This window comes from Hemiscyllium ocellatum, chromosome 22 (assembly GCF_020745735.1).
Source record: "Hemiscyllium ocellatum isolate sHemOce1 chromosome 22, sHemOce1.pat.X.cur, whole genome shotgun sequence".
NCBI classification, from domain to species: domain Eukaryota; kingdom Metazoa; phylum Chordata; class Chondrichthyes; order Orectolobiformes; family Hemiscylliidae; genus Hemiscyllium; species Hemiscyllium ocellatum.
This window is the reverse complement of record NC_083422.1, coordinates 14,431,354-14,452,521: the sequence shown is the minus strand read 5'-3', so window position 1 is coordinate 14,452,521 and position 21,168 is coordinate 14,431,354. Positions and strand designations below refer to the sequence as shown.

General features: G+C 43.3%; 1 protein-coding gene across 4 annotated transcripts in view; it reads left to right on the top strand.

Moving 5' to 3' along the window:
- Positions 1-21,168, top strand: part of sgms1b (sphingomyelin synthase 1b) — a 179,539-nt gene that overhangs the window by 67,686 nt on the left and 90,685 nt on the right. For 3 of the 4 annotated variants that reach the window (XM_060842341.1, XM_060842343.1, XM_060842340.1), the window contains exon 1: positions 4,883-5,008. The exons of the other annotated variant lie outside the window; for it this stretch is intronic. The gene's annotated coding sequence lies outside the window, so the exon portion shown is untranslated. Of the gene's footprint in view, positions 1-4,882; positions 5,009-21,168 lie in introns of those variants that run through there. 4 annotated transcript variants of the gene reach the window in all.

Genomic DNA, 21,168 nt, shown 5'->3' with positions numbered 1-21,168 from the left:
AGAGTCACAAAGGACTGTATCCAGATTGAAGGTGGCATCCATTAAGACCATTGATGTTGTTGGGAATCAACAATTGGCACGTATGCACTTTACATCGATCGATGTTTTTGGTTTATAAAACGTAAGGATTCCATTATCATGTTTATTTTTGATTTCATTCACTATGCTGGTGGCATCAATATCCTGGATGGAGTCCATGTCAGCAGCTTAGCTTGGCATTGCTGTGAGGGTCACTAGTGAGCTTTTTCCATTTGATGACTCATGTTACAGGTGTGCCTCAAATGAGGTATTCCAACTGGGGTTTCAGTTTCACTTATATCACTGGAAACAGCCTACGTCACTTCAGGTGAATCTCAGGAGTATACCCTCAAAGTTTTCCTTTGCTGGTCACAGTTGTGTTGTACATCTGTTCTGAACTGTGATCTACTATGCTGACATGTCTGGCACTTTTCCTGTCCTAACAGTTGATCCCGTTACTGGTGAGACAGAAACAACTATGTATGCTGGAAATCAGAAACAGAGTTCTGAAGAATGATTTCTGTTCTTAGATGCTACCAGACCTGCTGGGGTTTTCCATCAATTTCAGTTTTGTTTCTGCCACTGATGAGGTCTATTTATCATTGATTCGACATCCAGGCATGCGCTCATAGCTAGACATGTCCAGCCCAGGGCACCAGTGCCATGTGTTCCTTCAGTGAGATACAGTTCCTCAGTGTGTCTGCATCGCGTGTTCTGGAGTGAGACACAGTTCCTCAGAATGTCTATACCATGTGTTCCTGGAGTGAGACACAGTTCCTCAGTGTGTCCGCATCATGTGTTCCTGGAGTGAGACACAGTTCTTCAGAATGTCTATACCATATGTTCCTGGAGTGAGACACAGTTCCTCAGTGTGTCCGCATCATGTGTTCCTGGAGTGAGACACAGTTCCTCCGTGTGTCTGTATCATGTGTTCCTAGAGTGAGACGCAGTTCCTCAGTGTATCTGTATAGCGTGTTCCTGGAGTGTGGGACAGTTCCCCGTGTATCAGTATAACACGTCACTGCCATAAAACAGAGTTTGTCTGTGTGATCAGACCACGTCACTCAAGAGAAACACAGTTCTTCAATGTATGTGTACCACATGTTACTGGAGTGAGATAGAGTTCTTCAGAATCTCCATATCTTATATTCCTGCATGAGCATTCGGGTTCCAGCATCTACAGTCCTCACTTTCTCCAATATTTTATACAGTCCCAGCATATCCAGAGTACATGCACATCAAAGACCCTCTGAAATTCAGTGATTCCCAAGGTTCTACCATTCAACACATATTCTCTAGCCCTTGTTTGTCCTGCCCAAGTGCATCACCTCAAAACCTATCTGGATTGAAGTCTGTTTATCACTGATCAGCCCATCTGACCAGCCCTGTAACCCAAAGCAATTATCCTCATTATTTACCATCCAACCAATTTGTGTCATGTGGGACACATTACCTGAGAGTATATTACACATGATATTCCTGGAGTGTGATACAGTTCCCTGTGTATTTGTACAACATGTCCCTGCAATAAGACAGAGTTCCTCAGAATGTTCACACCACATGTCCCTGGAGCGACAAAGTTCCTCAGTGTATTCAGACCGCATGTTATTAGAATGAGACACAGGACCTCAGAGCTTCTGTATCATGTCTCCCTGGAGAGAGACACAGTTCCTTATTGTTGTGGTTCTGTTCGCCGTGCTGGGAATTTGCCGACATTTCGTCCCCTGACTAGGTGACATCCTCAGTGCTTGGGAGCCTCCTGTGAAGCACTTCTGTGATCTTTCCTCCGGCATTTGTAATGGTTTGAATCTGCTGCTTCCGTTTGTCAGTTCCAGCTATCCGCTATAGTGGTCGCTATATTGGGTCCAGGTCGATGTGCTTATTGATTGAATCTGTGGATGAGTGCCATGCCTCTAGGAATTCCCTGGCTGTTCTCTGTTTGGCTTGTCCTATAATAGTAGTGTTGTCCCAGTCGAATTCATGTTGCTTGTCATCTGCGTGTGTGGCTACTAAGGATAGCTGGTCGTGTTGTTTCGTGGCTAGTTGGTGTAGCCAGCAACTAGCCACAAAACGACATGACCAGCTATCCTTAGTAGCCACACACGCAGATGACAAGCAACGTGAATTCGACTGGGACAACACTACTATTATAGGACAAGCCAAACAGAGAACAGCCAGGGAATTCCTAGAGGCATGGCACTCATCCACAGATTCAATCAATAAGCACATCGACCTGGACCCAATATAGCGACTACTGCAACGGACAGCTGGGACTGACAACCGGAAGCGGCAGATTCAAACCACTACAAATGCTGGAGAAAAGATCACAGAAGCCCTTCACAGGAGGCTCCCAAGCACAGAGGATGTCACCTAGTCAGGGGACGAAACGTCGGCAACACAAATTCCCAGCATGGCGAACAGAACCACAACAACATGCACCCGAGCTACAAATCTTCTCCCAAACTTTGAACACAGTTCCTTAGTATGTCTGAATCTTGTGTGTCTGGAATAAGACATTATTCCTCAGTGTGCCAGTGTCATGTGTCCCTGGAGTGAGACACAGTTCCTCAGTGTGTCTCGAACGCACATAACTTAAGTGAAACACAGATCATCAGTGTGTCAGTGTCATGTGTCCCTGGAGTCAGTCATAGTCCACAATGTGTTACTATCACACCCATTTCTGCACCAAGTTGATTTGTGTGTTAGTGACAAGCATGTCTACAGAATTAGGAGCCAGTATTTAGTACATTAATACCAGGTATGTCCTCACTCATTGCAGGAATGTGCCAGAATTGGATGCATTTGTTCAGTGTGTAAGGGTCAGATTACAGAGGACAAGGAATAGTTGTAAAAGTGCCAGGTTGAGTCAGTGTATTGTTGCAGTTTGGTATGCCATGTCCTCTGTAGTTAGTAAACATGCATTTTGGCATGACAGTGCTGGAGAATAGCATGTGCTGAGCAACCGACAGCCACCCTCGTTTCTCGTGGGTTCTGGCAAAAAAAAGATAAAGCAGTATTGCTCAGTGGTAGTTTGAGTGGTAGGACCTGATGATGTCCAGAGGCAGAGAGGTAAGTTACATCGTCTGTTGGTGCTTAGAGGTGAAGAACGTGATAGGAAAGACCTGATAAGACATGGAAGTGAAAGGCATGCAGGATATTGAGTGGAAATGGAGGATCAGATGGCAGTCAGAGTTTGAGGTTTAGATGGTAGGATTCAGTGGCACAATGGACAGCGGGAATTGGAGAGAATAGCCCCTAGATATGGAGTATGTCAAGTGGTAATACCCAGCAATGCCAAGAGTGGCCTTCAGTGTCAGAAACAACCGACTGTAGGACCTGGTGGTGCTCAGAACTGGACCCTGTGCTGAGCCCAGAGGCAGAGATGGGCAGACAGTTGGATCTTGGTGCATGGGAAATAACACGTTTCACTGTATGTCAGTATATCTGACAACAATAAATCAGGACAAACAGGAAGACAGCTAACAATCCGCATACATGAACATCAACTAGCCACGAAACGACACGACCAGCTATCCCTAGTAGCCACACACGCAGACAACGAGCAACATGAATTCGACTGGGACAACACTACTATCATAGGGCAAGCCAGACAGAGAACAGCCAGGGAATTCCTAGAGGCATGGCATTCATCCACAATCTCCATCAACAAACACATCGACCTGGACCCAATATACCAACCACTACAGCGGACAGCTGAAACTGACACCCGGAAGCGGCAAGTACAGACCACTATAAATACCGGAAGAAACATCAAAGAAGCGCTTCGCAGGAGGCTCCAAAGCACTGATGATGTCGCCTAGCCAGGGGACGAAACGTTTGCAACAAAAACTTCCAGCTCGGCGAACAGAACCACAACAACGAGCACCTGAGCTACAAATCTTCACACAAACCTTGAACAATAAATCAATTAGTGCATCAATTTGTGGTGGAAACATAGGGCAGTGGATCACAATTATTGTCAGAGGTGGACAAGTGGGCAGTAGGACCCAGCAGCATCCATGCTGGAGGGGCATCGAGTGGTGGTCGGGGTGGAGGGCGATGCTCAGAGGTGGGTTTCTGCATAGGACCAGGCAATGCTTAAGGGTGGCAGTAGGACCCGGTGGTGTTTAGAGGAGGGGGAACACACTCTAAGATCCGGCAGTGCTCAGGCGTGGAGAGGAGCAGGGAGTAGGACCTGGCAGTGGACAGGGGGTGGCGGTAGGACCTGGCAGTGCTTGGGGGTGGTGGGCAGTACGGCCCAGCAGTGCTCAAGGGTGGAGGGATGTGGGCAATAGGACCTAGCAGTGCTTGGGGTGGAGGGCCTTGGGTGATAGGACCTGGTGGTGCTCGGGGTGGAGGTGGCCTGGCAGTAGGACCTGGCAGTGCTCAGGCAGGCGGAAGGACCCAGGGATGCTCAGGGGATGGGCAGTAGAACTGGTGGCACTCAGGGGGCAGGCAGTAAGACCCGGCAGTGCTCAATGGTGGGCTGTAGGATGCTGGGGGAGGAGGTGGGCAATTGGACCCGGCGTTGCTTAGGGTGGGCATGGCAGTGGGATCTGGAAGTGCTCGGGGTGGAGCGGGCAGTAGGACCCGACGGTGCTCAGGGAGGAGTGGGGGCGGGCAGTAGGACCCGGCAGTGCTCAGGGAGGAGTGGGGCGGGCAGTAGGACCCGGCGTTGCTCAGGGAGGAGACGGGGCGGGCAGTAGGACCCGGCGGTGCTCAGGGAGGAGACGGGGCGGGCAGTAGGACCCGGCGGTGCTCAGGGAGGAGACGGGGCGGGCAGTAGGACCCGGCGGTGCTCAGGGAGGAGACGGGGCGGGCAGTAGGACCCGGCGGTGCTCAGGGAGGAGACGGGGCGGGCAGTAGGACCCGGCGGTGCTCAGGGGGCGGAGGGAGCCAGCGCGCGGCCACCGACACCGTGTTCCAGCGGCGGGCCCTGAGGTGGCGGCGGCTCCGAGACGTGGAGCGGGACCCGGACCCGGACCGGGCGGTGAGTGAGGGAGGGCGGGCCGGGGCTGTGTGTGTCCGCCGGCCGGGCCCGGCCCCGGCCCCGGCCCCTGGCCCCGGTTTAATCCCCTCCCGGGGGTGGGGAGGGGGGTTCGGGGAGTCTGTGCAGCGGGAGGGCGGGGGGGACAGCAGCCCCCGCGGCCTGGAGCCCGGCTCTCGGGGAGCAGGAGGAGGAGGATAACCCCGGACACGGCAGGCGCTGGCCGGGAGAGAGAGGCGGGGAGAGCCCGGGGCCGCTGTCTGGGCGGAGCCCCGGCCTGTCCCCTGTTTCTGTCCCCGGGGACTGACCGCCTCCTCCCCGCGGGCACATCCCGGACCCGGCAAACCACCCCCCCCCTCCCCATATACCCCCCCCCCCACCCCCCATATACCCCCCCCACTCCCCACCCCCATATATGCCCCAATATGTCCCCATGTACCCCCCTCACTCCCCCCCATGTACCCCCCCTCACTCCCCCCCATGTACCCCCCCTCACTCCCCCCCATGTACCCCCCTCACTCCCCCCCCATGTACACCCCCCTCACTCCCCCCCCATGTACACCCCCCTCACTCCCCCCCCATGTACACCCCCCTCACTCCCCCCCCATGTACACCCCCCTCACTCCCCCCCATGTACACCCCCCTCACTCCCCCCCCATGTACACCCCCCTCACTCCCCCCCATGTACACCCCCTCACTCCCCCCCCCACATAGCCCCTCACTCCCCCCCCACATAGCCCCTCACTCCCCCCCCCACATAGCCCCTCACTCCCCATTTACCCCCTCCCCATTTACCCCCCTCACCCCCTCCCATATACCCCCCTCACGCTTCACCCCCATATTCCCCCTCTCTCCTCCTCGATATACCCCGCTCACTCCTCCCCATTTACCCCCTTCATGCTCCCCTTTACGTCTTTTACGCTCCCCCCCCCAATTTACCCCTCATGCTCTCTTCTCTCTCTCTCTTCCCCCCCGTCCCATTTACGTCTCTCTCACTCTCCCCATTCCTCCCCTGCTGAATGTCCCCATCCCACCTGTATGTTCTCCAACTTGTTGTTCTTTCCTTTCTTGTCTCAGCGTTAGGATTCCCAAGTTCTCTTTTTCCCACTTCTGCGCCCCCCCCCCCCCCCGCAAACTCCCCAAACAATGTAAATAGACACACTAGAGTTATTATCTGGGGAGTGTTAAACCCTGAATACTTGTTCACAGCCAGAAACACCTCTGTTAGTGTGAGGAGTGTGTTTGTGTGTGGAGAGAACTTTAAGGAGCTTTCTATCATCATCATCGTCGTCATCATCATCATTCCCCCCCACGAAGGTGTTTTTAGTCTGGGTGGTACCTTGCTGTTTACGTTTGCAATGTGAACTGTTTCACATGTCAGCTACTGTATTTGTGTGTGTGTGTGTGTGTTTGTTGGGGGTGATGGGGGGAATGTGTGTGCACCATCAATATTATCACTACTTTGCATTGAACTCTGCCATTTTCAGTCCCTTTAGTTAAAATCAGCTTGTGTGTAAACCTGTCGGTGTGTATTGCAATGCTCTGGTTAGGTAAACTGAAGTTTCCTGCTAATGAAAGCATAGTTTTGAACCAGGACAAAACCAAAATACTACTGAACGCACTGCGTTTGCCACAAAGTGTAGTAAAGGCACAAATGCTCTCTGGTTTAATTTGAAGGTCCAGTCGAACCATGTCTTTGGCCTGTGAATATGCATGATGTGCATGTTGAAAATGCTTGGATGTGTTGGCACTTTTGTTCACCACAAGTCATAGTTTCTGTGTTTTGTAAGCATGCATCACATGCATTCATGTTCTGGAATCTCTGGAGTTACTGTTATAAGTCTGACCCATTACAGGGCGTGGATCATTGCTGTGGTTTTCACATGACCCTAGTCGCTATTCATTTTGCTGTACTGTTAATCTTGAGATGGGCAGTAAGGTTGAGGCTGTTCAGGAATATACAGACGAGGATGTTGAGAAAACATTGAAGATTTACATGTTAAAATTCAAGTTTATTTCTGTACGAGATTAAATCTTGCACTTTTAAGGTTGCTTTGCATAATTTGCCCTCCAGTTTGATTTGTAACTCAACTTGGAAGATAGACAATATTTCGTTTAAAAAGTTGTTGGAAAAGTTGATACTTTGCTTTGATTAGTCACATAACAAATCACATTTCTTTATGAATGGTGGATCATTTTGTATGTTGCATCTTTTTAATGTGTGTGCACCATCAATATTATCACTACTTTGCATTGAACTCTGCCATTTTCAGTCCCTCTAGTTAAAATCAGCTTGTGTGTAATGCTTTGGTTAGGTAAACTGAAGTTTCCTGCCATTTTTAGATATAAATGAAAACCGTTCAGTGCAATGAAAGAAGGTGAAATCTTGAATATACCTGGAAGGTTGTTAGCATTGCCACTGTTGTTACCAAACAATGAAAACCTAGAACTTAGGTTGCTTGGTAGCTTAAAATGTATTGCAGGGAAAACATATTTAAAAATGGACTAACAAAGACTCAGTAATTCTATATCATTTGACTGTAAAGTTTGCAGCTAACAGGTAACCTGGCATTGCTTGATATGCATTTGGCTAACAGCTATGGGGGAATTACTTTTTGATATCATACAAAATTGAGAGATGCTCCTTGGATATTGTGTTGATAAATCCACTGACTCTTGATATTATAATTGGAAAAAGTAGGATTTTCCAAATACCTCTCATCAGACGTAATTGTTTACCTTTCAGGTTAAAAATCAAGTTATAGTCCAACAGGTTCATTTGGAAGTAGGAGCAACTACCTGATGAAGGAGCAGCGCTCTAAAAGCTAGTAATTCCAAATAAACCTGTTGGACTATAAGCTGGTGTTGTGATTTTTAACTTAGCCCACCCCAGTCCAACACCGCAGCTCTGCATTATATCTTTCAGGTGTCTTTTGTTGCAATATTTTAGACATAACATGAAGCTATATTTACAGCTCACTTTACAGGATTGTCTGATAATTGTACATGTGGCAAGGTTTCTGGTGGGGCCAAATTTGCATGTAGTGTACAACTTCTGCACTATGTATATTTTCAAATCTACTAGCTTTTCAGCCTCTGGCATATAAAACTCCCTTCAATGTGTGACTGATGCCAATAATTTTAGAAAAACATTTAGACAAAGGATCTGACTACTACTACTTGAACTCGTGTACAGTTTAAATCCCCTTTGGAAGCTGTGATTGTGAGCTACGTTGTTTACTGTACACATTTGAAGTGCATTTGCAGCCTGTTGCATTGTTTACTTCTGGTTTGCTGAATCTCTATATACTGCTTGAGCCAAATGTGTGTGTGTGTGACTTGAATTGAGGCCTTCAGGTGATTATTTCATTCTTTCTTCCGCCTTGAAGCCATAGACCCGGAGCGCACTGTGACAGACTTGCTGCTGCACCCCCATATTCTAGCCTATTTATTTGCCATAGTTGGTGAGGAAGCAGCTGAACAGCAGGAAATCTTGTCACTGTAAATTGTCTCTGTTGATGTTAATGTGTATGGAGAAATTTCACTACCAGGTGACCAACCTTTCATCCTTAACCCTTAATATTTACAGCTCATCCAAACTCAGCTGTTCATGCTCTCTTCTGCTTCAAGTGCATTCTCCTTATTATTCTTCAGAACTGAAGAAGGGTCATTTGAGTTAAAATCTTAACTTTGTGACTTTCACCACAGATGCTGCTAGACCTCCTGAGTTTTTCCAGCATTTTCTGTTTTGTTGTTCCATGCAGAAGCTCCATATTTTCTGATCTGCGTTGAATGGTCATCCCCTGCCCCTCACTTAAAATGTGAACAGATGTATGAGAATGTTTAACATAGCCATGTCACTCTCCATCTCTAATGTTCTGCAGCGTATGATCACCTGTGTTCCTCCAACTCTGGTCTCTGTACACCTCTGTAGCCTTTGCCTTTACACTGACAGCTCTGCCTTCTGGGTTTTAATTCTGAAATTCATCCCATTAAGCTCTTTCACCCTTTTCCTTTTTAAAATTTTCCTGAAAGCCACCTCTGATCAAGCATCAGACCCTCTTGCTAATAGTTACTACTTTTGGAAGGTGATTGCTTTGCCTTGTTTTGATATAATTTTAATAAAGTTTTTTGGGGTACTTTTCTGTGTTTAGAGGCACTATAAAAATGCAAGCTTTTGTGGTTTCTTGTGAAAAATAGAATTTAATTTATGGTGGTATTTCCATGCAATTAAGTGTTTCAAAATGGCAGGAGTTGGATTCAATCTTGTGCTTTTTAGCTCCAATTCTTTTGCCCAAAAATTACTGTTGTGTGCATGTGGTTGCTTGTGTAATAGGGGCAGATGTATTTGCAAATGGTGGTTTTGCAGATTTAGGGGGATGCGGTAATTGTATTACATACATTGACATGTGAGAACTTGGTTTGTGGATTCTATTGCTGACCTATTACTTGTGCATTTGGGTTGGTATAGACAGAACTAAGTTCAAGTTAGTTTGTTCACCTCTGAGCTGTGAGGTGCGATTATGTTTATACATCTAGTAGGATAGATATGGTGGGAAACTATTTGCATGTCCTACCATCTGTAAACTTGAGGTAATCCAAAACTCTGTTACCAAATTCCATTCATGCATCATCCCTGTATTCATTGACTGTACTGTCCACTGTTTTATCATTGCCCAGCTTTGTTAAAATACTCCAACTTTAGTTTTAAATTCTTGAGAAACCTTCACTCTCCCTCTGCAATTTCCTACCATTCCTCAGCCCTTCTGAAATATTTGCACCCACTCTAATTCTGATCTAGGATCATAGAAATATAGTATCTCTACAGTACAGAAAGAGGTCATTCAGTTCTCTCAACCGGCCCTCCAATCAGCATCTGTCCAGAACCACCCCATCACTTTATCCCTGACCCTGCATTTATCATGGCCAGTCGACCTAACCTGCACTGCTTAGGACTTGGAGGGAAGCTGAAGCACCTTGCGGAAACCCACAGGGACTCTATGCAGACTTCACACTGGAATCCAAGACTGGAATTGAGCCTGGATGTATCCACTGTGCTGCACTACTGAGCATCTCTGTTCTAATTGATCCACTATTAGTGGCTGTGTCTTTAGCTGTTTAGGCTCTAAGCTCAGCAATTTTCTCCCTAAATTTCATTGCTTTTCTTACCTTTTCAGACACACACAATGTACCTTTTTTTTTCCTTTTTGTCATATTCTGCTTGTCTAATACCCCTGTGAAGTGCCGTGGAATGTATAAATGTGAATTGTTGAGTAATGTGCATCTCGCCTGCAGTTTTGATGTCATTGTCATCCTTCTCAGCAACAAGCATCATTCTGGAACCCCCTTTTTGATCTCCTTTATCCATTCTGTGGGGATGAAGTCCATCGTTGGGTGTTGGTGTCTCATTTGATTTTCAGATGAGCTCATGGTCCACATCCTCCACCACAGAGCTACCAAGTTTTCCCCATAACACTCTTTCTGCCCTCGCCTCAGCTCATCTGTTATTGAAACACTCATCTATGTCTTTTACTGTGACTTTTCCAATGGCTGGACTTTCCCTTTGGACCCTCTGTAAACTTGAATTTGTTCAAACACTGCCTGTGACCTAACTTGCTAAGTCATATTATACACTTTTATTCCTTTGCTTTCTGACTGACATGTTTGGGTTCCTGGTTTACCACTGCCTTGATTTGTTTTTAAATAAAATACCCTTGTTTTCAAGTCGCTCTCCAGTATTACCCTTTGTCTCTGTCACTTCCTTCTGCCCTTCAATCCTCTGAAATCTGTGTTTTTTCAATTCTGGCTTGTTGGACATATGGGTTTCCATTACTTTGTCATTGCTATAGATAAACTCTGGATTAGTTTCTTTAATCCAGTACTGATTTTGCTGCCTCTGTATATGGCTGCCCCTCTCCCCTTCATAGGCTTCTTAAAACCTATGTGCTAATGACCTTATGAGATCTGTGTCAAAGTAATGCTTCTGTGAAACGTCTTGATGACTTATTATTTTAAATGCGAATTGTTATGATTTCACAATACCCAAAACGCTGATGCCAATATCCCTTTTTTGAATGAGCAACAGTTTCATTAATGATGTCTTAATTACTTGTAAAACAGAACTACTTACAGATGTAATTGTTCTTAATGTTATAAGTGGTAGCTGTAAACTACTTGTAGAATTTGTCAGTGTTGAACAAGTACCCCAAAATAGAGTTCTCGTATCTTTTCTGTACAGGTTATAAACTTGAACAACCTTTTGTACCTTGTTACCCTGGAGGTTTTATTGGTGCAGGGTGCAAATTTTGTAAATGACTTAATGCAGGCATTAGTGTGAGAAGCCAATATTAAATTTTAAAAGCGGAAATAAAATGTGTGAAAGCCCTGAAGTCTGTGACAGAAGATGTGTTGCAGGAGGTAGGTTATTTCCAGTGTTTAATCTGTGTATTTAATCATCCATCTGCCTGTCTGGGACAAGGATCAGCTGTATCATTCTGTCTTTGGGACAACATAATGCTTGAAACTCAAATTGCAATCTGGTCTGAGCAATTGAATCTTTTTTGGGCGGAGTTGCCCTATATTGTACTGTTGATGGCTCTGCTACAAACAGAATTTTTTTTATATAATAAATTGATTCATATAGGATGCATTTCTCTTGATGTGCATATTAAAAGAATTGAAATGTCAATCAGAATAAACAGATAACATGGAGGTCATGAGAGTGGGTGGAACGTTATGAATAAAATTAATCAGTGAAGGTGGGGATTTGGGTCACAAATTCACCAAATGAGCACGTGACACCTGCTATCCACAATGGGCATGCCTTGTACAGCTTACATTTATCCTAAAGTTGGGGGCACTGCCACTGTACCATAACAGCCCTATGTCTGAGCCAGAAGATAGGTTCAATTTTCCCAGCCCAGATGTGTCACACATGTCCAAGCAAATTGATTAAAATAGCATCAGTGTTATGGTTGGGTTGCAGGCAAGCTCCCTTTTTGTGTGCTAGAATTATTCACTGATTACATGGCCCAAACTTTGATTGTAGGTATATGCTAATAAGTCAAAATTCAGTGCACCTACTCTGAAATTTTCATATTTGTGCTAATGTTTGTTTGTTTGTACTGGAATAGGAAGATTTTGATTAGAAATTGCTTGATTTTGCTTTTGTCTTTACATCACTGCTATGTGACAGTCTTTTGAATTAATCTCCATGACCCAGTTGGAGCATTGTCCATATTACTTGCTGCTCAGATTGGTTCTGTGCCATGTCAGTATCAATAAAATATTCATAATGGATATTCCTGACACTATAAATGCAGTTCACAATGAGGTGTTGCACTTAGTGTTATCCTCTGGCCTTTCTACTTAGGGACAATGATATTGTGCAGAGTTGTTTTAGAAAATAGTCTTTTAATGGATTTGTGTGTAGAATTTTAATGTTTACTCATGCCAGTAAACATAGCTCCAGTTACCAAAGAATTGAGATTTATTTCTGTTCTCTGCAAGTAACTTATGTCTAATGGCACCAAATATCTGAACAATGAATTAATGAGTCCATGCTGAGAATTTACTGTCAGTGGAGATCAGGTGAAATCTCTAAGGCAGGGATTTAACTGTTGCTTTCCAACAAGATAATGGGGGACAACCTGATACGGTTTCATGTTTGAGCAAAAATGCTTTGTGAAGTCAGATGATTTCAATTCCTACTTTTGCATTACATATAGTAGTGTGTTGGAAGATGGTAGGATCACCATTTCAAAACTTTTTGGCTGTCTCCTAAACAGGATTGTGAAAAAATATAGATATTTAACACAAAATTGTTTTAAGAGTTGTTGAATTAAACATACAGTTCCAAAAGTGTTTTAATATCTTTGAACAAATATGATGAAACATTGACAGTTTGTATGTCATTAAGATGATCTGCATTTATCAGCATTGTATTATAAACTGTTTATGAATGCATTTTTGAACTACTGACATTTGCAAATATTTTATGAAAATTAAAAGCTATTATTAAATATCTTCTCTGTGAAACCAAAACAATGAAATTATATTCTTGTAACTGTAGTATTTAATTTGTTCTTGCCACGGAAATCATTAACTTCTCATTCATTTAAGACTCAGCAATTTCCTTGAATTTGCAAAAAAAAAATCCTTTTAAATGGTCCATCATATCATGGTAAAAATAATGTCGCCATTGATCCAAAGAGAGATGATTAGTAGTGGTTTAATTTGAGGTTCATCACACCTTGGCTGTGATTGAGAAGGTAGGTTTATTCATGGTTGATCTTAGTGTGTAGGGCAGTTGAACCTGTGCTGTTGGCGTCACACTACATTACAAACCAGATGTTGAGCCAACTGAGCTAACCAAGCCCCAGGTAATTCTTTGTTCGGTATTTGGTCTATGTTAGCTTGTTTCCCAAGAAGCACCAAGATGTAGTTTGACTGGTGGTGAGAAGGATCATACTACCTGTATGATCCTTCATATATATACCGCGGCCCCCTCAACCATTGCAGCTGTGTGAGGGAGGAGACTGTCACACGCTTCCTTGTGGAATGTGAAGATGCAACAAAAGTCTGGAGAAATGCAATGATTTTTGTGACGTACTCTGTGCTACAGGCTGTTCCCAGGTACGCACACCGAGACTGTGGTTGGAAGTCATAGAATCATACAGCACAGAAACAAACCTTTTGGCCCAATTCATCCATGCTGACCAGATTTCCGGAATGAAATCATCTTATTTGCATGTGTTTGGCTCATATCCTTCTAAACCTTTCCTATCTGTGCACTTGTGCAAGTGTCTTTTAAACTCCTCTGCCACTTTCTCTGGCAGCTCATCCCGTATATGCACCACCCTCTGTGTGAAAAGGTCTCGGGTCCCTTCTATATCTTTTCCCTCTCGTCTTAACTATACCTTCTAGTTTTGGACACACTGCCTTGCAGAAGAGACCATGGCTATTCACCTAATCTAAAACCTAATCTTCTGATTTTATGAACCTTGGCCTCCTATGCTCCAGGGGACAAGGTGCCAGCCTATCCAGCATACGTTCCAATCTCTGTAACGTCTTTGCTAATCTTTTTTGCATCATTGTCATCATTATTAATGCCTCCATGTATATAAATAGTGTGCTGCATAAGTAAGAAATGCCTTTAATCTTTGCAACTGCAGGAATGTCAGATTACCATTTTTGTTTTTGATTGGGAAAGACTGTGTACAGAACTACAGTAACTATGTATATAGAAAATTTATAAATAAACTTTCTTTTTGCATTAAAACAGTAAGCTAATCTGGCAGCATTTGATGCAGCACCTACAGCTAGGGTTTTGAGTCCTCTTGACAAGTGCATTCGTAAAGAAGAGTCACACTGGACTCAACATTAACTCTGTTTCTCTCTGTACAGATGCTGCCAGACCTACAGAGTTTCTCCATCCGTTGTGCTTCCCTAACACTTTCCCACTGTGACTCTAATTCGAGGCTTGAAAGTGATCACAACCCTGTCCCTCCCCCGCGTGGGGGGAGTGCTACTAAAGGGGACTGTTACCATGGTTTTTAAACTTGGTTAGAGCTCCCTGCTAGTAATTGCTGCTTTAGAACTCACAGCCCTACTTCAGAACAGTAAAATTAATTAAGTTACAAAGCACATTTGATTTTACATTTTTAGCAAACTGTTTGTGCAGAATCAACTTCTAACTGATGTACTGTGTAACATGATCTGTGATTTTCCAATCTCCTGAGTTGTGCTGTAGCAGCTGGACTATATTTTTAGTAATTTTTGAATTGACAATAAACTATGCTCCATTTTCTTTTTCTGGTGTTGAGGCTTGGTTGTATAGTCATATACACATTCCTGATGAAGGGCTTTTGCCTGAAATGTTGATCCTCCTGCTTCTTGGATGCTGCCTGACCTGTGTTTCTTCAATGCCACACTTTTCAACTCTATTGTCGTAGTACTGGTGAACCTTTGCAGTGGCTTTGGTGATTTAAATTTGTTTGTCCCATTTTCCCCCTGAAGCTTAGTTATGAGGTGTGGGTCTTGCAGGCTAAACCATTCATTGCTCATATGCTAGTTATTTTTAAATGACTTGCTAGGGCATTTCAGAAGGTAATTATGAATCAATTGCTTGCTGCAAATCTTGAGTCACATGTCGGCTAAGCAGGGTAAGGATGACACATTTCCTTCTGGGAAGCATGAGTGGACCAGATAGGTTTAGAACATAGAACAATACAGTGCAGAACAGATCCTTCAGCCCTCGATGTTGCACCGACCTGTGAACTATTCTCAGCTCATCCCCTAGTTTAATGGTCATTGCAAGGTTTGTGAAGGTTTGTAGCTCAGGTTGAGGTTTAGGGTGTAGGTTTGATATCCAGACATTTCATTACCTGGCTAGGTAACATCATCAGTAGCGACCTCCAAGTGAAGCGAAACTGTTGTCTCCTGCTTTCTATTTATATGTTTGTCCTGGATGAGGTTCGTGTTGATGTCATTTCCTGTTTGTTTTCTGAGGGGTTGATAGATGGTATCAACCCCTCAGAAAACAAACAGGAAATGACATCACCACAAACCCCAGGAACCCCATCCAGGACAAACCTATAAATAGAAAGCAGGAAACAACAGTTTCGCTTCACTTGGAGGTTGCTACTGATGATGTTACCTAGCCAGGTAATGAAACGCTCTGGATTTCAAACTACAGCTCAGTGAGCAAACCTACACCCTAAATTTTAATGGTCACTATGACTGAGATGAGGTTTCAGTTCCAGATTTTTATTAATTTGAGCTTAAATTCCACCAGCTTCTTTCTTGGTGTTCCATTTTCCAAAAAGTGTTAACTTATCCAAAATACATCAATGCATCAATTTCCAATTCTTAGTAATTGCATTATCTGCAGTAACTTCTTGCTCCTCGATGCATTGAGTTCAAAATCTTCATTCACAAATTCCTGAATGATATTGCTACAAGTTAAACTTGCAACTTCAAATTCTAACCTTCTGTACGTTCCTTCCTTTACTCAAATGGTTACCTAATGTGAAGAGCCTCTTGCTTTAAGAGGCGTATTTTGTCCTGGTTTTTTTTAAGATGGAGAGAGGTTAAAATGAAGGTGGCGAGACACAACCAATAAAGTAAAGAACTTGAGTGTCTTTGGGTTTAAGTTGAACAAACGCAGCAGGTCAGGCAGCATCCAAGGAGCAGGAGAATCGACATTTCGGACTGAAACGCCGATTCTCCTGCTCCTTGGACGCTGCCTGACCTGCTGCGCTTTTTCAGCTCTGATCTCCAGCGTCTGCAGTCCTCACTTTCTCCTTTTTAAGTTGAACAGTAGAAGCAGCATGAATGGGTGGAGTCAAACTCCATCAGAACTGGGGTTTTAATTTAGCTTTCAGTAGTTGCTTGGGTTTTGAAGTTGGCTATGGAAGCTGTCTTTCTCTCTGTTACAGCTAAAAGCTGGAATTCAGTACTGGAACTTTCCCTTGATGTTCTTTGCTCCTGAACCGGAGACTTATTGCATGTGAGATCATCCATTTTACTGAACTTACCTTTACCAAGGGTGTGTTTATAGGTGATACCATATTGGAACAGTTGCTGTTTAGTAGTTAAATAACCTATTATTCTGTTAGCTTTTCCAATAATGTTAAAGACAGGCCAGTATTTCATTGTTTGTGTTTTAACTGTAGAATAAGAATAAAGTATGTTTTGTTTAAAGGTGAGTAGTTTAACTGATTGACTTACATCTGGAACACAGCACCTTACACTTCTTTTTAAATTAGAAGTAGTTAGGGTCTAGCTGGTTTCTCTTGATGTATTTGAAGAGGATTTGGTGTGGTCCGTAACACTAAACTTTAGCCAACTCAGCCTTGTTCTCTAGAATTCCGTCCTTAAATGTCTTCTACCATGCTACTGTTACCTCTGTCTTAAATATTCTTTCTCAAAATATGGATAGGGGATTTCTAGATTCTATCATTGTAATCTTTGGTTATCATGCAAAAACATTCCAGTTTATCTTCGGAGTGACTTTTCCATATAGTTGAAGGACAATTGAGATTGACCAAGCTACTCTCACCAAATGCAACTATTTGTGATTTGGTAAAATGAATGCTTAGTTGGTTTCTTTTGAATTTAATATGTTTAAGAATATGCACTGAGTTCTGAATGCTAGGATATTGGTTAGCATGTTTTTTGGAGTTAGTCAAAGTCTTGAAGTATGAAGAAGGTGGTTCTTTGGCCAATCTTGTCCATGCATCATTAATTCAATGAAGTATCTTTCTACTCTAATTCAATTTTCCAGCAATAGGTTCCTGGCCTTGTATGTATGGTGTTTCAGGTGCTTATTGAAATACTTAAATGTTTTGAGCATTCTTGCTTCCACCACCCTTTAAGCCAATGAACTCTAGATATCTACCATTTTCTGGGTGAATTTTTTTCATAGGTATCCTCTACATTACCTAAACCTGCCCCTGGTTGTTGACCCCTCGACTAAGGAGAAAGGTTTCTTTTGATCCATGTTATTTATGCCCCTCAAACTTTGTACACCTCAGTGAGATCTCCTTTCCACTTTCTCTGTTCTAAGCAAAATAACACCAGGCTGTCTAATCTCCCTTCATAATTGAAGGGCTGTAACAGTGTGAAAGAGAGTACCTTGCAGTTGAGATGATCGGAAAAGGGACCTTCTGTGATTTCTTGACTAGCTATAAATTTTATGGCAAATATGCACTCTGTCAAATATCGTAAACTGGTTAGCCTCCAAAACTAGTTGAAATTTGGAAACCAAAATTAATTTTGAAAAATGTCCAGCATTGTAGAAATCTTACCCAGTATATACACAGCGTAATCAGTTCTTTTTGTCATTTATAAGCCTCCCAATTAAGCAAATAACATATCTCCATTTTATTAAGTGTGTGCACCATACTTCATGAATTCTGAAATAATCAAAAGCATAATTATGGCTCGTACAATAAATCTGAACTTGTCATCGAATCATACCTCAGGATGAAGACAGGATCTCCGTTCCCTACCTGAAAGTGGAGAGAACAGTTGTGCTGTGTCTGTTGGATCTCTGGAGCAGTCCCTCTGTGCTTTGATCTAAGTGTCGTTGATGCACATTGTGGTGTTGGTTGGTTCAGACTAGTTGACCAATCCAGCTGAAGGTTTTGCATACTGCTACAGGAGGCAAGCAAACATGCATTTTATTTGCATAATTTCACCAGAAGTAGGTGAATTTGCAAGATTTTACTTTGGGCCAACAATGTGCCATCTTGGTTTCGTATCCCGCCCCCCCCCCCCCCCCCCCCCCCCCCCCCGCATCTGCTGTCCACCACAACTTCTAACGGGACTCAAAAATATTGGAAAATGCTGGCTTCTGGTAGTAAATTTGTTTGTGACTGTAATGTTCTTCAAGAAAAATCTGTTCATCTACTGGTCAAAATACCAGTTAATTTAGAAGATATTTTGGGCAGAGCAATAACATTCTACAGGGTTAAACTGAACTAATCCGAGCCACTTGGGCATGAGTTGTTCATTAAAGCTGCTCTGTTCTACTTCCGTTGTTGTAGACAATGATCCACTTAGAGCTTAATGAATCCAATGTACATCTGTTGCTATTAAAACAAAGAGCAGCCAACAAACTAAATGGAAATCCCTTGACACACACACACACACACACACACACACACACACACACACACAGTTGTGCAATGGAAAACAATTGAGTCGAGGTCTGCTGCACTTTGAGCAGGCAGTCAAGGATATGAAAACTTATTGTGGTGCGAAGCTGTCAGCCAAGCCAGGGGCTTTGTGGCTTGAGGTTTCTTCCACTGTTTTCACAAGAGGACTGTTTCCTTTGGTACCTACATTTAACCATGTTATGATTGAACTAACGGGTATTTGAATCAAAGCTACAAATATACTTATGGCCTCAGCAGTTTTTATTGATATACATTGCATGTACAGTATGCTCAACCGTGCAAACAATATGGATGTAGAGGACAAAAGCAACATTTTGCCTGCCAGGGAAAAAAAAACTTTTCCAACTGGATACTTTTACAGCAAGCTGCTGTTGCCCTGAGTGTTACTAACGCCTAATGGCACATAGTGAGCTAAAGCAATGCTGTAATGAAACAGATTTGGCAGCTTCGCCCAAATGGAAAGCTCTGTCCAGCTCTCTCTAAAATGAAGCCTGTAAATGGATGCTAATCATCCTTTTGAAATAACCAAGCAGATACAACGGTGCTCTTAGCAATCAATGTAGCTAGCCATTTATTGGTGTGACTTGTTTATCAATAGAAGAATTTCCAAATGTGTGTATGTTGATTTATTTGTAAAGAAACCGTATTTAAGCAATTTTCTTGCTATAGAGTTGTTGTTTAGGTTTTGTGATAAAAAGGTTGCTGATTTGTTAGTCAATAAAATGTTCACTTCTGTGGTGGGAAAGAAAAATTCTCCTTCAATGTAATGGAGATGGTAATGCTGACATTATTTTGCACATGATATTAAGCTCCCCATCTACTCCACATTTTGTGTCCTTGCTATCCTCACTGTTTCTTCCAAATGGCATTCAATGTGGGTGAGGGCTAACTCATTAGTTGACGGTTATTAGATAGCCATTGTTATCAGACTTCATGAGGTCTGGAATCACTGAGGATCTCCAGGGCAATTCCCTTATAACTGTATACCATTGTGTTGTCAGCTATGGTGGCTTGTTTTGCCAATGGATAAGGATTTGTCTGGGGCAGTGGCTTTAATGTAAGTTTGCAAGCAGCAGGTTTCTGTCATCCTGCCCTTGGGAGTAATTGGAAAATTATAAAGCAATTGAGATGAAAGTGCAAGGAAGAACAGAAGAATTCATATTTCAATTGATTGAATTATACAAGGAAAATGACAGAATAATGTTGCAAAGAGCAATGACTGAACTTGATTAAATTTTGCATGATTTTCTCAGAAATGAGTTTGCAAAGAGGTACAAATGAGTTCTGTGTTGTAAAGGAGATGGCACATCGGAACGTGAGAATGCGGTTTGCTATTCTGTATAATCGTGCCTGATTTTGAACTAACACTTCATAAATCTCGAGATGCCACCACCTTTGGCATCCTCTAAAACGGTGACCTCTGAGGGGTGTGCCACCTCCACATTTCTCTCCAAGCCACATGCAGAATTCTAACTCGAAAGTATTGTTATTCCTTTATTTACACTATTCCTGAAACTCCTTTCCTAGAGGCAATATGGTTGAAATGAGGGCATGTGATGGCCTACCAGTATTATTGTTAGACTTGTAACCCAGAGACCCAGGTAAAGCTCTGGGACCTGGGTTCAAATCTCACCAAAGGGAATTCCATTTTTAAAAAATCTGAAATTGAAAATTATAAGAGTGACTGTGACTGTGAAACTGTTGTCGATTGTCAAAAAAGCATTAATACCCTTTCGGGAAAAGACCTGTTGTCATTACCTGGTCTTACTTGCAAATGAGTTCAAAGCACAGCAAAGTGACTCATAACTCTTCTGAAATGGATTAGCAAGCCATTTGGTTGCTAGAAAGTCTCAAAAATGGAATAAAAACCGGGCAGAGCACCAGGGATTGGGGGGAAGAGGTGTTCGCTCCACTGGTTGGAGTCATACCTGACACAAAAGAAGATGGTTGTGGTTGTTGGAGGTCAGTCATTTCAGTTCCAGGACATATCTGCAGGAATTCCTCAGGATAGCATTCAAGGTTATAAATATTATAGCAACAACAGACAGAAAATAACTCACATTCTGATTCGCCAAACCTGTCGACCATCTTTGTGGCACAAGTCAGATGTGTGATGGATTATTTCTACTTGTCTGGATGAATACAACTCCAACACAATTCACTAAGTTTCTAACCATCCAGGTTAGAACAGCCTATTTGATTAGCACCTCAAGCATCCACTCCCTCCACCAATGCTTAGTGACAGCAGTGTGTGCCATGTACAAATACATGACAGAAGTTCATGAAGGCTTGTTAGACAGTGCCTTTTAAATCCATGAACACTTTGTCTCTGAGAACAAAAGACTGCAGTTACATGAGAACTCCACCACCTGCAAGTTCCTTTCTTCCTCCTCCTCCTCCTCCTCCCAAGCCATTCATTAGCCTGACTTGGAAATGCATTGCAGTTCCTTCAGTGTTGCTGGGTCAAAATCTTGGTATACC